We start from the raw sequence: 17,499 nt of genomic DNA on the forward strand, positions 1-17,499 counted from the left end.
CTTTCAGCTGCTCCCGTTAGGGGTTGCCACAGCGGACCATCTTCTTCCACGTCTTTCTGTCCTCTGCATCTTGTTCTGTTACACCCATCACCTGCATGTCCTCTCTCACCACATCCATAAACCTTCTCTTAGGCCTTCCTCTTTTCCTCTTCCCTGGCAGCTCTATCCTTAGCATCCTTCTTCCAATATACCCAGCATCTCTCCTCTGCACATGTCCAATCCAACGCAATCTCGCCTCTCTGACTTTGTCTCCCAACCATCCAACTTGAGCTGACCCTCTAATGTACTCATTTCTAATCCTATCCATCCTCGTCACACCCAGTGTGAATCTTAGCATCTTTAACTCTTGACCTTTCTAATTTGGCACAGCACCTAGTCATCTGCGGTCAGACCCATGCTCCCAGGTCCTTCCAGGGAGCCTCTTGAACCCACTACCTCTGATAATGTACCTAAGGGATGAGCCAGGGGATGAGAACACAACACACAAATATAGCAAGGGGTAGGTGAAATAGTACCTTGGTTGTATGATTAAAAACAGTGAAAAAACACTGCGTCCAAATAAATAGTACAATAAATAAATAAATAATCCATAAAATCAGTCAAGTAAGTAATTCTTTAACAGCGAGGTGAAAAACATGGCAGGAACCTGTCCTTTAAAAATGCAGTCCCTGGTACATCCCTTTGAAAATGGGCGTCTTCCCAGCTTATCCAGCTCAGATTTTGCAGCCTGGAGAGACATCAAACCAACAGGTGCTGTTGACCTTTTTCCATGGGTCTGGGTCCCTGATGTCTTGTGGCTCCCAGCAGGGCTTCCCACTTTGAACCCAGGCTTACTGTCCATGGCTGCAGCAGGGCTCCCCATCTGAGTCTCACCAACTCCTGCTGCCTTCCTGAACTAATGAGGCAAGTTGCATCACCCAGCACCACGTCACTCTCCAGCTCCCAGATCACTCCACCAGAGTGACCTCCTTCAACTCCTGAGCGCTGGCTGCATGTTCCGCAAGGGACTTCCACCAGGCTGCCTGCCTTCTATTTCCTCCTGTTGTCTACACACTTACATGCACTGGCTTCTGCCGCCGCCTGCCTTCTTCTCTCCAATCTGTTAACCTCCACTTTGTTTTTCTTTTCTTTTTTCTCCAATCTTCTCTATCTTTCCCTTTTATAATGCTGGCTCCCCCTTATATGCCTCCGTGGACGCAGCACTTCAATCGCAAACTGCAGAAAGACAATGAAGCAACTGAGAAATACCACACCCTCACGTACAGGTGCATCTCACGTCAATTACCTCACCAACCTCCTGCAACTGCATGAGCACGCACACCCACGAGTCAGGTAATTATTTATTTATTTAAAAATATTAAATCGAAAAAGTAAAATAAAATTAAAATTTTAAATCGCCCACCATTGGGTTTGGTTTACCAGATATACAATTTAAAGAGATTGTTATTTTCATGGGAATTGTTACATATGCATTATTTTCACTTTTACTTTAAAACTTTTGTGAAAACAATACTTGTCTTTTATTTCCGGCCCCGGGAGTGGTTACATCTCTTTCTCACCGGACGTATAACGCTGCTCACGTTGTGAAGGGGGTGCGGCTGAACGCACGATAAGGAGATGCTGTCGGATCATCTGCTGTCTTTCTGCTGCTGGTGAGCTGCCTGTTCTGCTTGTCTTGCTGCATGATCATTTCAAAGCCTATACAGCAGCTGTCCTTTTGTCACTTTGTGTCTCTGCCGCTCGTGTTGTGAAGTGGGGCAAGGGGTTAAGGTGGCTGAACGCACGCAAGGAGAAGCGGTCAGATCATCTGCTGGCTGTGTGTTTTGTTTGTCACTTGCCATTCTTTTAAAAGCTGGAAGCAAGTTAAAGTGTTTCTCGCGGGACTTCAAATTGTCTTCTGAGAAGATCATGTCTTGTCTCCCTAGTCTCCCTCCCAAAGATTTTTTTTTACAATAGAGACATGAGCTCCTGATTGTTAGGCCACAAACCCACTATTCCATATCATCTCCAATTATTGCTGTGTCTCTAAAAGCATCCAAGATTCCATCTGTTCGTAGACACATATCTCTGTATTTTCTTGTTCTTGTTTGGACATTATTAAAATGAACACTATTCCCCGTAGATACATTGTTAGTTAAATGCTCTTATCTCTTCTCCAACCAAATATTGGCCCAAAGTCAGATCCGTAGTTAAAGGATTACTCCACTGAAAAATGATATTTTCTTTGTATGTTACATACTCCTTGTAGTTTATAATGGCAGCTGAGAAAAATGTTTAATGTCATGTTTTCATGCAGAATATAGAAAAAACTTTTATGGTTTAATAGAAACCAATAGTGGCTAATGCTGTACAATGACAAATGATGTTAAAAATGTCATTGGAAAAAGAAAAAAAAATCTCATGTTGCGTGTTGCATAATCCACATTACAGTTATCCAGTTGTATGCTCAAAATGTGCGAAAACCTGCATCACTCATTAGTTAAATTCTTGTCTTTAATTCCAAATGTCATTCCTATGAGGCTTTGGTTTCCTGTTTATGATGTGTGCTAATTATTCTGGAAGTATATACAGTACTTAACATTATTTTAGACATTTAATTGTCCAACAGATTATTAATTATTCTGTTTGCACCCTTTAAAATTACGTCAGAGTGATAGAAACAAAAAATAAAAAATTACCTTTTATTTAAAGTATCATCCAGATAATGCACAATTGGCAAACTTTTTTTAAAAATGTTATTGATTTTAATTAGGAACAGATAACATTCCATACAGTCAAGTCAAATTTAACAAATCAAAGCAAAATTCGACCCCCACCCCCCAAGAGAAAGAGATAAGAGCCAGCAACCAAAGCTATTCTATAAAAGGAGCAAGAAAAGAAGGGTATCCTTTTCCCTGAAATGGAAGCCTATTCTAAAATGTTATTGATTAGATCCTACTATATTTTTAAAAAGTTTTGAATAGATCCTCTAAGTGAGAACTAGATTTTTCCCAATTTCAGATAGTACAGAACATCGGTTACTCACTAACTTAGGGGTGGTGGGGTGGGAAAGCAAGATAAGTGTACATACTAGTAGTGCAGTAAAGGAAATTGCAGTTTGTTTGTCCTTCTCCACTTTAAGGCTGTCTGGGAGTACACTAAACACAGCTGTTAATGGGTTAGGAGTGAATGTGATACCAAGGTTGACTAATAGGCATGCAAAGATTTTTGTCCAAAATGTTGTTAATTTGGTGCATGCCCAGGACATGTGGCCCAGTTAGGCTGGAGCTAGACTGCAACGTTTGCAGGTTGAATCTTCCCCTGGAAATAAATTGGACAGTTTTAAATTAGATAAATACGGTCAATAAAAGATTTTAAGTTGAATGACTGAATGCTTTGTATATATAGAGCTCAAATGTATTCTGTGAATGGCTGCCTTCCACTCCTTTTCTGAAATATTAAGTGACAGATCCTTTCCCCAATGTACTCATGGGTCTTTGAAAGGAAGAGATTTTAAAATATTTTTATGAATTATAGAGATTCTATCTGAGTCTTCAAGACTGATCAATAATTCTTCCAAAATAGAACAAGGTGGAAGGTGAGGAAGCTTGGGCAGGATCTGTTTAGCAAAGTTTGAAAGTAGAGGAGGAATTGTGTTGATGAGAAGTTGTATTTGAAGCGTAATCGTAGGATGCAAAGATATTATCTATGTACAAGTCTCTAAGTGTTTTAATCCTGGACATTTTCCAAACATTGAATAGTGTATATTTTTGAAAGGGTGGAAAAAGGTGGTTGTTATGTAGAGGTGCAACAGATAAAAGTTTTTCTGTCTTAAATTGCTTCCTACATTTGTTTCATATTCTGAGAGAATGAAGGGTAAATTAATTTCTATTTTAATGATGGTAGTTTGTATTAACTAGGGCACAGAGTAAGGAATATAAAGATGTACTGCAAGATTTTTTTTCTATTGCAGACCAGGCTTATGGCTATTCATCAATGTCCAGTTCTTTATAGCTTGTATATTTGCCACCCAGTAATAAAACTGAAAGTTGGGTAGTGCCTTTGGATGCGTTGATGTTTTGAATTCCAAATAAATGTGTTATGATTGAGTCTAATTTCTTTAAAAAATGATTTGTTAATGTATATGGGGGTACTTTGAAATAGGAAGAGCAGCTTGGGAAGGATGGTCATCTTAACAGTGTTGATTCTCCCTGCTAACGTAAGGTGGAGAGTAGACCTTCTAGTAACTTGTTTAGTTTTTTCCATGAAAACAGCAAAATTTTGTTGAAAAAGAGCTTTCTATTTACTTGTAACTTTTATCCCTAGATATTTAAACTGATCTGCTAAGGTAAATGGGAAGGTGTCCAGTCTAATATTATGTGCTAGAGAATTCACTAGAAAAAGCATGCTTTTATTCTAATTGATTTTAAGTCCAGATATCTTTTGGAAATCTCATTACATTTAGGACTGCTGGCACAGAATTTTGTGGGTCAGATATATACAGTACCATATCATCTACATATAGTGATATTTTCTGTTCAAGTCCTTCTCTGAAAAATCCCCTTTATCTCAAATGCATTTTGAAAGTATACAGGCAGCATTTCAATGTTGATTGCAAAGAGCAACAGTGATAATGGGCATCTTGTCGAGTAACATGTTGTAGTTTGAACTGATCTGAAATAATGTTAATACAAACTGAGGCTTCAGGGGTAGTATAAAGTAGTTTGATCTATGCACATATGTTTGGGCTGAACCTAAATTTGTGTAACGTGGTGAATAGGTAGTCCCATTCAACCATATCAAATTTTTAAAGTATCTAAAGATAAAAAGATCTCTGGGGAATTAGATGTAGTGTGGGTGTATTTATTATATTAAACAAATGTTGAAGGTTAGAAGTTAAAGGTTTACCTTTAATAAATCCTGTTTGGTCTTGTAATATTAGAGAAGGAAGCACTTTCTCAATCCTTCTGGCTAGAACTTTGGAAAGTATCTCTAACATCGTTATTCAGAAGAGAGATTGGTCGGTATGACGCACATCACAGTAGGTCCTTGTTCTTAGGAAAGATGGTAATTAATTCTTGGCGAAAAGATTGAGGTAGAATTTTTTTATCTTTAGCTTCTTTAAACGTTGCTAATAATGGTGGAGCTAACTTGAGATTTTTTTTAATAAAATTCCACCTGGTAGCCATCAGAGCGGGCTGCTTTCCCACTTTAAAGTGAGTTTATAGCATCTAGTAATTCTGAAAGTGTCAGGGGTTTATCCATGTTCACAGCACTAAGAGTATCTAGCTGTGGTATCTCTAATGAATCACAAAGCTCATTAGATTGTATCTTATCTTCTTTAAACTGAGTAGAATATAAGGACTGTTGGGATTTTTTGGGCTAAGATTTTTTTGGCCTTTTCTCTGTATTCATAATAATGATGTTGCAATTTAAAGATAAGTTGTTTCATTTCTTTAGTAGTCAATAGGTTAAATTGTGATTGCAAAGCCTGTCTTTTCTCTATAGAGTGCCTTATTTGGAAATCTGGTATATCCCATATCCATTCTGGTAATTTTGCTGATTAACTCAGATGCCTTCTTGGTTTCCAGTTTATTTTTGTGAGAAAGATATGAAATAATCTATCTTCTTAAAAATGCCTGCAGAGTTTCCCAGAGTATACCTGCTGAGACCTCTGAGGATGTATTTGTCTCAAAAAATAATCAATTTGCTTGGATATGAATTCTGTACTGTTCTCATCAGCTAATGACAGGGGGTTACGATGCCAGCTACAAGATGAGTGAATAGGACGCAGTAATCTATGCTCAATGATCAGAAGGGCATGGTCAGAGGTAACAACAGCGTCACACTTACAAGAGTAACAATGATGTACGGGCGAGAACAAGGAGTATACTCTTAGGTTAGGATTTAAGAACCTCCATGGGTCAGATAAGTTATGATCTATTACATACTGTGTAATAATCTTTGCAGTATTAGATGTTATTGCTGTTGTACCTGAGGATCTATCCAGGTTTGAATTTAAAACACTTTTAAAGTCTCCGGCAATTATAATTTTGTGAGTGTTCACATTAGGGTTAGATGCAAATACGTTTTGGAAGAAAGCTGTATCATTCGCGTTAGGTTTTGTGGCAAGCGGCTGGGGGCGGTACCCAGCCGGGACACCCGGAAGGACCGAAAGAGGGACTACACCTCCTCCTGACCACAAGAGGGCAGCCGCCCTGGATGGTATGGGGACCACAGGAACAGAGCTTGGATGCCTGAAGAACCCTGGGGGGGACGAAGACCAGCGACACCCGGAGTGCTTCCAGGTGCGCAGCGGTACTTCCGCCACACCATGAAGGGCCGGCGGAAGCTCATCAGGAGGCACCCGGAGCACATCCGGGTGGGGATAAAAGGGGCCGCCTTCCTCCATTCGATAGCTTAAGCTTAAGTCGGGAGTGTAGCTGGACAGAGCTCGGAGGAGAGGAGTGGAGGCGGACCTGAGGAAAGGGCACAGTGGAAGAAGGCCTGGACTTTGGGGAAGTACTGGGGTTGTGTGCACTTACTTGTATATAGTCATGTATAATAAACGTGTGTTGGGTGATAAAACGATGTCTACCTGTCTGTTTCCAGGCTGTATCCCACAGTGTATAGATATGAACCTTTGTTAACATTTTGTAGTCTTAGGTTAAGGTAGTACATTGTACATACAATAGCTTTGACATAGAATTCATATTACTGCCAAGTGATACAGGTATGAAGCATATTGTTATGTTGTCACTAACTGTTATTGGGGTATAAGGGCTAAAATAGAAATAGCATTTCTCTCTTTCTCTCCACCCAATAGATACACCCCACCCTCCCAATGTGCTTCGGCAAGTAAGGCAAGCCACACTTCACAAAATCATGATCCTCTGACATGCCGAAAGTAGGAGACATGTCTAGAGCAAAATGAACCCCCCAGTAGCAGTGTGAAGAAAGTTAAAACTGAGATATCTTGTGAAGATACAGTCTAAATGCAATAGACTAATAATGTGGTCTATTATATTTAGACTGTTTAAGGAGAATGGTGTTAAAGAAAGAAAAAAAAACTAAGAAAACTATAAAAGGCTGGTTACTTTAAATAAGGTTTAACAAAAAGACAATTTCAATATAATGACTGAAGCTTAAAAAATAACTTTACTTTTTAGTAATCAATTGTAGCACCATGGTCCTGGAGGAACGTTGTTTCGTTTCACTGTATGCTGTACTACTGTATATGGATGAAATGACAATAAATACTCTTGACTTACTTGACTTGACTCCAAGAGATCGTTAAGACAGGTAAGTTAAGAATGTTCTGGCCACGCGGATCGAAGAAGGACCCTACGGCAACTTAGTAAAATGGCAATTCCACGGCATGGGACAGACCGCAGGATATTGCTCCACATCTGCTAAGTAAAGGGACGTTTGTGCCAGGGATCAAAGGGAGGATCTCGGGGCAACTTGGCTGAAAGACAGTATTCACACCGCAATTTGGAGCGCAGCATCTTCACGCCATCTTTTAAATCATCTCCGCCTATTGAAGCGTTGAAGCGCAGCAAGGTCCTTTGACGCTCTGCTTTCCAATGTAGATTGGCGTTTCTTGTGGCCACCAACAACGAGAAATACAGTTCACACAGGGGCGAATTGGGATCGGAATGCCTTAAGCCTTTCAGCTTCTCGAAACAAACAATTAGGCTTTTTGGTTTTGTGGCATTTGATCCACATATATTGTAGGCTGCAGAGATCTTGATGTCAGATTTAAAGTCCTCTCCAGATATTTTATTCACTGGGTTTGGACTTTCCCATTTTTCAGGAAGACCATCAATTCTCATGTTGTTCATTCTACAGGTATTGTCCAGTGTTGCCAATTTGTTCGTGAGAACATTGTATACTGATTTTGAAGCTGTTGCAGAAGCCAATTGTTCAACTATTTCAATAGGGGTCGTGTACGTTTGCTTAACATCTTCAAGCTGAGCAGCAAGTACTTTAATTTTTCTGTCTAATTTACTTGTATTTTCCAGTATTTTTTCATCTGTTTTTTGTAGCATGTCTTTAAAGGTTATAGTAAACTTAGTACTTAAATGTTGCTCCGGGTCTTTCATATCCAGATGTAGTTTTTCATTTTTCTCCTTTAGGACCTTTATTTCATTCTTTATCTCTCAATTGTTCTTCTTTACATCTCAGCATATATCATTTATGTTCCCCTGAGTGCGGTGATCATTACTTTCAGCTCAGAGAGTGCGTTTCGATCTTCCCTGATCTCTGTAGGTGGAATTGCAAGTTTAATAGGAGATGATGTCGCAGACTTGCGGGGGGAATTAGCTGAAGTTGACAGTAGGGATGAAAAGACCATGCTTTTCTCCAATGATGCTCCAAAAATGCTCCTTGCCCACCTCACTTGCAGTTTCGTTCCTACTAACTCTCTCGGCTAGAGCTGAAGCTGCTGATGCTATTGTGTCAGATCCTGGCAGGTTTGTACCTTCGCCTGTCTGTTCCCGGTCTGTGTCTTGGAGGCCGTACCATGAACATGAGGCCAGTTTAGACTTTAATGAGGCTATTGCTGCCTTATCCTTTTTTCTTTCCTTCTGAGCCCTTTGTTTTCTGCTCTATCACACAATTCAACTTTTTTTAATAGAAACAGTATATTCTGTAATCCTAATATTATGGTAACATATAGATATAGATTCCCTTTTTCTATTTTTGACTTCCATTCTCTTCCTATACTAGCATTGTGCCAATGTGGCAGTTTTACTAAATGGGCTTTCCACTAGTCAGTTAATTCTGGAGTATTGAGTCTTACAGTAAGTGCTTCTTTTATGTTTTTCTGGGATTGGGACTTAGGCTGTGTTTCTCTATTAAGAATATTGGGATTGTGGATTGGTGTTGCTTACTTATTCATTTTTATTTTGTTCATGTTTTGATTTTGAGCATTTTCTGGTACTGAACTCACCAATTGTAAAGAATAATTGCTTTGGTTTTTGTGGCCCAGAAGTTTTTACATTTTCCTCATTTTCCTTTCTGAGATTGTGGTTATACAGGCGTTCACTCCTTTATATTGTTGTGCAGGCTCTACTCAAGTTTGGAGTGAGGCTGTTTTTTGGTTTCTAGGCTTAATTTTGAATCCTGAAGGTCCCTTTTTGGTAGATTAGACTCACTTTGACTAGGGTGATTGATGACAATCAGGGCTCATCCTCTTCATTGCCTACTCTTTTTCATTCAGGCTGTGGTCTGTTGCCCTCTGTTTTGTCACACAGACTTCATTTAGCCATTTTCTCTGTTCTGTGTATTACCTTTCCTCAAGAGTCATGGAAATTATCTGTTTTTGTATATATCGTGCTTCTTTATGTACTTCACTTATTTTTTCCAATAAAAATTTGATCAAAAAATGAAAATATCCGACAAAAGCTCCAGTACTTTACATTTAGTAAGGGTGGATCTGTGCTCACTGAATTAAAGTAACTTGGAAGCTTGTTAAATTGCTGGAAGATTAAGTAGTCAATAACTACTTCTGTTACATTGTTGCATTTTAAGTTTTCCAATCATTGAGTAACTATTGTTTCCTTATATTATACTGAAGCTTCTGCAGAAGAAATGAGAAGTTTGCTATGAAAATACAGTGAATGTATATAATAGTTTAACGATAAAATTAATATCATACATAGTATCATACAAGAAAATAAACTAGCCAGTATTTTGAATTTGTTTTCTTTATGTACATTTAAAATGTCTCTTTATACACTGAGTAATGGTCCATCCATACATTTTCTAAAGCAGCTTTTATCATTCATGGGTCATGGGAATGGAATTTCCTAGAGGAAGTTGAGAGGCAAAAACACTAATCACTGCATCATCTTGATTTCCATCAGTGATAATAATAATGATACATTTTATTTATATAGCACCTTTCCCATACTCAAGGCGCTTCACAGAGTCTTAGAAAAAAAACAGCAGGGTATATGTAACATTGGATACAAATGTTTTCCTGAATAGAACAATGAAACAGATAACAAAGCATTAAATAGAATAAAGAACAATAAACCAGAGTAAAATACTAAATTCAATACTAAAAGAAAAACCTAACAAATAACCTAATTTGTGATATAACAGACACACAAATTATCCTGAGCACCTGGACAGAGATGTAAACTGAAAGAAAGGGCAGAATGTTAAGAGACTTCCTAAATAGATGAGTTTTAAGTTGTTTTTTAATAGAATGAATGGAGTCAGCTAATCTTATTACTTTCGGGATGTCATTCCAAAGTCTGGGTGATATGGAGCTGAAGGCCCCATCACCCATAGAGTGCAGGTTAGTGTGAGGCACAACAAGATTTCCAGAATCAGAGGACCTTAGTAGGCGAACAGGAGGATAGTGATTTAGAAGGTCACTGATGTAGTCCAGTGCAAGGCCATTTAAAGCTTTGTAGGTTATTAATAGAGTTTTATATTAAATCCTGTAAGACACAAGGAGCCAATGAAGGTGAAGCAGGATGGGTGTGATGTGCTTACTGTTGCTGGTTTGATTAAGGACTCTTGCAGCAGAGTTTTGAATCAACTGGAGCTGTGATATAAGATTAGAAGGGGCACCTGCCAGAAGTGAGTTACAATAATCAATGCGGGATGGGATAAAAGCATGGAGAAGTTTCTCAGCATTAGAAAAGGAGAGGAATGAGCAAGCACGGGATATGTTACGGAGGTGAAAGTAAGTAAGTTTCTTAATGTGGTTTATGTGGGCGGAATAAGAAAGGGAGGAATCAAAAATGACACCAAGATTCCTTGCATCAGAAGAATGTCTGATGAGATCACCGTCAAGAGTGACTGAAAAGGAGCTCATTTTCTTAAGTAGAGCTTTAGTGCCAATTTTCAGGAGTTCAGTTTTGTTGCAATTTAATTTTCACTGAGGCAAGTTGTGAGCTGAGAAAACTCTGATGAAGTTACACTTTTGACATTGAAATAGAGTTGAGTGTCATTGGCATAAAAATGATAACCCAGTCCATAGCTATGAATAATATGGCCAAGGGGAAGCATATAAATACAGAAGAGAAGAGGGCAGAGGACAGAGCCCTAAGGAACTCCTTGTATGACTGGTGTTGTGCTGGACCTGCTGTTGCCAAGACTAACAAACTCTTGCCTATCGGTCAGATAAGACTTGAACCACTGGAGGGCAGTGCCAGAGATACCCATCATGTTCTTCATTCTGGACAGTAGAATGTCATGTCTGACAGTGTCAAATGCTGCACTGAGGTCTAACAAAATTAATATGCTGGTTTGTCCAGAATCTGCTGCCATAAGCAACTTATTGGTTACCTGAAGAAGAGCAGTTTCACGGCTGTGCTGCGCCCTGAAACCAGACTGAAAGTGTTCCATCAAATTATTAGAGGTTAAGTAATTGGTGAGCTGGGAGGCTACAACACACTCAATAACTTTTGACAGAAAAGGTAAGTGGGAAATAGGCCGAAAAGTGTTAAGATCGTCACCATCAAGACCAGACTTTTTTAACATGGGGGTTACAGAAGCGATTTTAAAAGTGGATGGCACAAACCCAAGGGATGTATTGATTATTGTCGTAACAGTCGGGATTATGGCATGAAGGCAGGATTTAAGAAGTATGGTGGGGATGGGGTCCAGTACACAAGTAGTTAGCCTCATCTTACAAAGCTGATGTGACTGGTGAAAATTTAGAAAAGGAGCTGGATGGAGTGGGAAGACAGGGAAGGATATAAAGGATGATGGATTTATGTTAGTTGAATTATTTAGATCTTTAATTTTATTGCGGAAAAAGTGGAGGAATTATTCACAGACTTCAGGAGAGGAGGTAATTGGGCCAGATGCAGGTTAAAGTAATTTATTAACTACAGAGAACAAAATCCTTGGGTTTTCATGGCCACTTTCTATTATTCTGCCATAATGTGTGTTCTTGGCTGCAGTTAGTGCATCCCTGTAAGCCCTTTGACGGACAGAGAAAGCCTGGATGTGACTATTGAGGCCAGTCTTTACATGACATTCTCTCAAGGCGTCAGCCAGTTGTTTTCATAGATCGTAGCTCTGAATTATACCATATAAACCTCCTTATGTTTTAAAGGAGCTGTTTTATCTAGTGCTGGATGAAGGGCTGAGTTATAGTAGTCAACAAGACTATCTAGTGTTGATGGAATAGGTGAAATAAGTATGCTATTTTCATATCAAGCAGCACTTAATAGTTCTCAACAAACTAAAGCTTTCAGTTAACTATTGACATTAAAGATGAACAACTGCTATAAGGCTGTTTGTAGATTTTATTGTTCTCATTTTTGTAATGACATGTCACTTAATGAAATTTGCATTATACTGAATGAAATGTATTTTGGTTGTGTAACAAGACGATCACCTTAGGTATAGAGAGAGTAGCATATTTCTCATATTTCTCAAATCTTGTGGTGAAGATTTTTTTGGCAATGGCCACTTTATCTCTAATATCATGACCATTCTACAGTTTTTTGTGTAGTTATGCTTCAGTTGGCCACCTGATAGCAGCTGTAACACAGATTTTCTTATATGTTGCTTATAATATCACCCAATGGTACTAATTTTACTTAAACTTATTTATTTAACTATATTGCATTCTAGCCAAAATTAAAATATAAAATAAGTAAAACTTTCTCATCTGATCTACTGCACATTTACCTCTCCTGTTTTAAATAATTATTACTCTTAAAAATTATCTAAAATAAGCAATGTAAAATGAAATTAAATATACGTCCAGCAAGCATATCAACTTTTGCATCTTATCTAGCATAACATAAATAGAATATAAGATATTATATGATATTTACCAATTATGGGGTGCCCATGTGACCCAGGGTGATTGACAGAAGCAAGTTAGCTTAGCTCCATCGAGTTGCCTACTTCTTGCTGTATTTTCACCTGTTAATTTCCTCTCAGTTTTTATCAAAAATTCTATTTTTTTTACGGTGTTACCTTTGCTTAGTTTTGATTTTTCCTCGGAACAGTGCCTTCTGGGAGAAGAGTCCCCAGGCTCTGCTTCCTCATTGGAAGGCATGTTAGTGGGATTGAGGAGGTCTTCAAAGTACTCCCCCCACCGACCCACAACGTCCCGAGTTAAGGTCAGCAGCGCACCATCCCCACCATATACAGTGTTGACACTGTACTGCTTCCCCCTCCTGAGACGCCGGATGGTGGACCAGAATCTCCTCGAAGCTGTCCGAAACTCGTTCTCCATGGCCTCCCCAAACTCCTCCCACGCCCAAGTTTTTGCCTCAGCAACCACCAAAGCCGCATTCCGCTTGGCCTGCCGGTACCTATCAGCTGCCTCCAGAGTCCCACAGGACAAAAAGGTCCTGTAGGACTCCTTCTTCAGCTTGACGGTATCCCTCACTGCCGGTGTCCACCAACGGGTTCGGGGATTGCCGCCACGACAGGCACCGACCACCTTATGGCCACAGCTCCGGTCAGCCGCCTCAACAATAGAGACACGGAACATGGCCCATTCGGACTCAATGTCCCCCACCTCCCTTGGGACGTGGTCGAAGTTCTGCCGGAGGTGGGAGTTGAAGCTACTTCTGACGGGACTCTGCCAAACATTCCCAGCAGACCCTCACAACACGTTTGGGCCTACCAGGCCTGACCGGCATCCTCCCCCACCATCGAAGCCCACTCACCACCAGGTGGTGATCAGTTGACAGCTCCGCCCCTCTCTTCACCCGAGTGTCCAAGACATATGGCCACAGGTCCGACGACATGACCACAAAGTCGATCATCGAACTGAGGCCTAGGGTGTCCTGATGCCAAGTGCACATATGAACACCCCTATGCTTGAACATGGTGTTTATTATGGACAATCCGTGACGAGCACAGAACTCCAATAACAAAACTCTGCTCGGGTTCAGATCGGGGGGGGGGGGCTATTCCTCCCAATCACGCCCTTCCAAGTCTCACTGTCATTGCCCATATGAGCATTGAAGTCTCCCAGCAGAACAAGGGAGTCTCCAGAAGGTATGCCCTCTAGCACCTTCTCCAGGGACTCCAAAAAGGGTGGGTATTCCAAACTGCTGTTCGGCGCATGCGCACAAACAACAGTTAGGACCCGTCCCCCCACCCGAAGGCTGGGGTAAACCCCAATGAACAGACTCCAAGTCGGGGGGCAATAAGTATGCCCACACCCGCTCGCCGCCTCTCACCGGGGGCAACTCCAGAGTGGTAGAGAGTCCAGCCCCTCTTAAGGAGATTGGTTCCAGAGTTCAAGCTGTGCGTCGAGGTGAGCCCGACTATATCTAGCCGGAACCTCTCGACCTCATGCACGCCTTCCCCTTCAGAGAGGTGACATTCCACGTCCCAAGAGCCAGTTTCTGTAGCCGAGGATCAGACCACCAAGGTCCCAGCCTTCGGCCACCACCCAACTCACACTGCACCCGACCTCCTTGGCCTCTCCCATAGGTGGTGAGCCCATGGGAAGGGGGACCCACGTTACCTCTTCGGGCTGTGCCCGGCCGAGCCCCATGGGTGCAGACCCGGCCACCAGGCGCTCGCCATTGAGCCCCACCAGGCCTGTCTCCAGAGGGGTCCCCGGTGACCCGCGTCCGGGTAAGGGAAAACGTTGTCCAAAGGTTTGATTCATCATTGGAGTTTTGTTCAACCGCTCTTTGTTTCATCCCTCACCTAGGACCAGTTTGCCTTGGGTGGCCCTACCAGGGGCATAAAGCCCCGGACAACAGAGCTCCTAGGATCATTGGGACACACAAACCCCTCCACCACGATAAGGTGGCAGTTCAAGGAGGGGCTGATGAATATGCAATTTAAAATTCAGGTTACAGTCAACAGTTACCCCTAAGCTTTTTACCTCCGTCTTGACTTTTAATCCTAATGCATCCAGTTTATTTCTAATAGCCTCATTGTATCCATTATTGCCAATCACTAAAATTTCAGTTTTCTCTTTATTTAGCTTTAGCTTTAGAAAATTACTATTCATCCATTCAGAAATACAAGTAAGACATTGTGTTAGTGAATCAAGAGAATCGGGGTACTGACTCTGCACTTGTGATATATAATGATATTCCATCGAATACTATTTTGGTATTCTTAGATCTCAGCACACCATTTGATACCACCAATAATCTTGATTAACAGACTTAGTAAATGGGTTGGCATTTCATGTAGTGCTCTTCAATGGTTTTCTTTATATCTTACTGACTATAAATTTTCCATTTTTACTGAAATGTCTTCTTGTGCTGGTCTCACCTGCAGGGTGCCTCTAGGGTCGAGTCTCTTTTACTTTTACTTTATGTTTTCTCTGTTTCATTTATTATTTAATATTACTTTTCATTTTTACAGCGATAAAATACATTTGTACTTGTCATTGAAATGTGATCAGTAGATTATTCATTCCAATTGATTGTCTGTCAGCCATTAAGAACTGGTTACACAGTTTATTAAAGATGAATAAAGATTAAAATAAAATACTTTTCTGTGCTGATAATTTTTCTGGGCATTTTCAGTCAGTTCTTGGTCATTTATAGTCCTATCAAACCAATTATTAGAAATTTTAATGTTATTTTTGATCCTTAATCTAATTTTTTATTTTAATATCAAGAAACATCTTCGATCTTGTTCAGATTGGAATTAAAATATTGCTAAAATTTGAAAAATCCTGTACTTTTTAGGAAAAAAATATTCATGTTTTTATGTCATCTTGTCTGGACTGTTGTAAAGTCCTTTATACTTGCCTCAGCTAAAGGCCAGTGGTGGTTCTTCATATTCTGCCACAGAAAAAAAATTAAGCAGATTTTTAATGAGAAAGAAATCAGCAGATGAAACTTAGTCTAAAGCCTTACAAGGTTTGTGACCAGAACGTCTAAACTGGTCTGCTGTCAAGCCTAATCAAAATATCAGAAATCAAAGCTAAAAGAAACAAAGTCATAACCAGGGGCCTCATGCATATCTCTGTGCATAGAATTCACACTAAAACATGGCGTACGGACAAGAGCGGAAATGTGCGTATGCACAAAAAAATCCAGATGCATGAATCTATGTGTACACCAACTTCCACGTTCTTCCCTACATAAATCCTGGTCAGCGTGAAAAGTAACATTACATCTTTCAACAGTAATTCGGCCGGTGGAAGAGTTAACGGTTGTGCTGTTATCTCTTTCTTTACCTCTGATTTGTTAATTTCTTGTGGAAGTCCAGATTGCTGCATCGTTAAATCTTCTGCTTCTAACAATTCTTTGATGATCAAAAGAGCTGTTTGTTCATTCATCTTTTCGGATAATGGTCCTTTGAATGCTTCCCATAATTGTAAAGCATCAACTTCACCCATCATAATTAAGTACACGAAGAAGTATCTTAATTTGTCAGGCATCATTACAGAAGTAGCATCAGAGATCACTTCAAACATATAGTCATCCGATTTAAATAACCCAGCTGCTTGTGCCGCTTTTTGAAAGGTACCGTGCATGGTTCCATCTATAGTTAGAACATCTTTATACGACGTTGCTCCTTTCGATTCATGTAATAACAATTTTAAACAAAACAAGTTCGATATCTTTTGGTGATACAATATTTAATTGAGCAACACTTTTGCAATTAATTTTTCTTGGATGCCACACTCATTTTTGTTTCTGTCATGTGTAATGTTCAGGAATTTGCACATATGTATATGCTTTTGCATTCACGTCTGTTTTATTAAGTTCAAAATAAGCCAATAATTTTGTTTTTCTATTTTTTGCTACCTCTTAAGCTTCTACTTCTTCTCCCTCTTTAAAGTGAATCATATTCTGACCTGGTAAATTAATTGGTAATAATTCAACAGAATGACTTTGACCGTGCATGGGCAATTCCATTAAATGCCACCCGTTTTCCATTGCACTGACATACCGAGTATCTAAATATGCTTGAACTTCGTCCTGAGACTGTCCTTTAGATAAAGTTACGCGTACTCTATCGTGTCCTTTATGAATGTACTTGTAGATATACAGTGGGTACGGAAAGTATTCAGACCCCCTTCAATTTTTCACTCTTTGTCATATTGCAGACATTTGCTAAAATCATTTAAATTAATTTTTTCCCTCTTTAATGTACACACAGCACCCCATATTGACAGACAAAAAAAGGAATTTTTGAAATTGTTGCAGATTTATTAAAAAAGAAAAACTGAAATATCACATGGTCCTAAGTATTCAGACCCTTTGCTCAGTATTTAGTAGAAACACCCTTTTGAGCTAATACAGCCATGAGTCTTTTTGGGAAAGATGCAACAAGTTTTTCACACCTGGATTTGGGGATCCTCTGCCATTCCTCCTTGCAGATCCTCTCCAGTTCTGTCAGGTTGGATGGTAAACGTTGGTGGACAGCCATTTTTAAGTCTCTCCAGAGATGCTCAATTGGGTTTAAGTCAGGGCTCTGGCTGGGCCATTCAAGAACAGTCACAGAGTTGTTGTGAAGCCACTCCTTCGTTATTTTAGCTGTGTGCTTAGGGTCATTGTCTTGTTGGAAGGTAAACCTGAGGTCCTTAGCACTCTGGAGAAG

This window comes from Erpetoichthys calabaricus, chromosome 12, assembly GCF_900747795.2.
Source record: "Erpetoichthys calabaricus chromosome 12, fErpCal1.3, whole genome shotgun sequence".
NCBI classification, from domain to species: domain Eukaryota; kingdom Metazoa; phylum Chordata; class Cladistia; order Polypteriformes; family Polypteridae; genus Erpetoichthys; species Erpetoichthys calabaricus.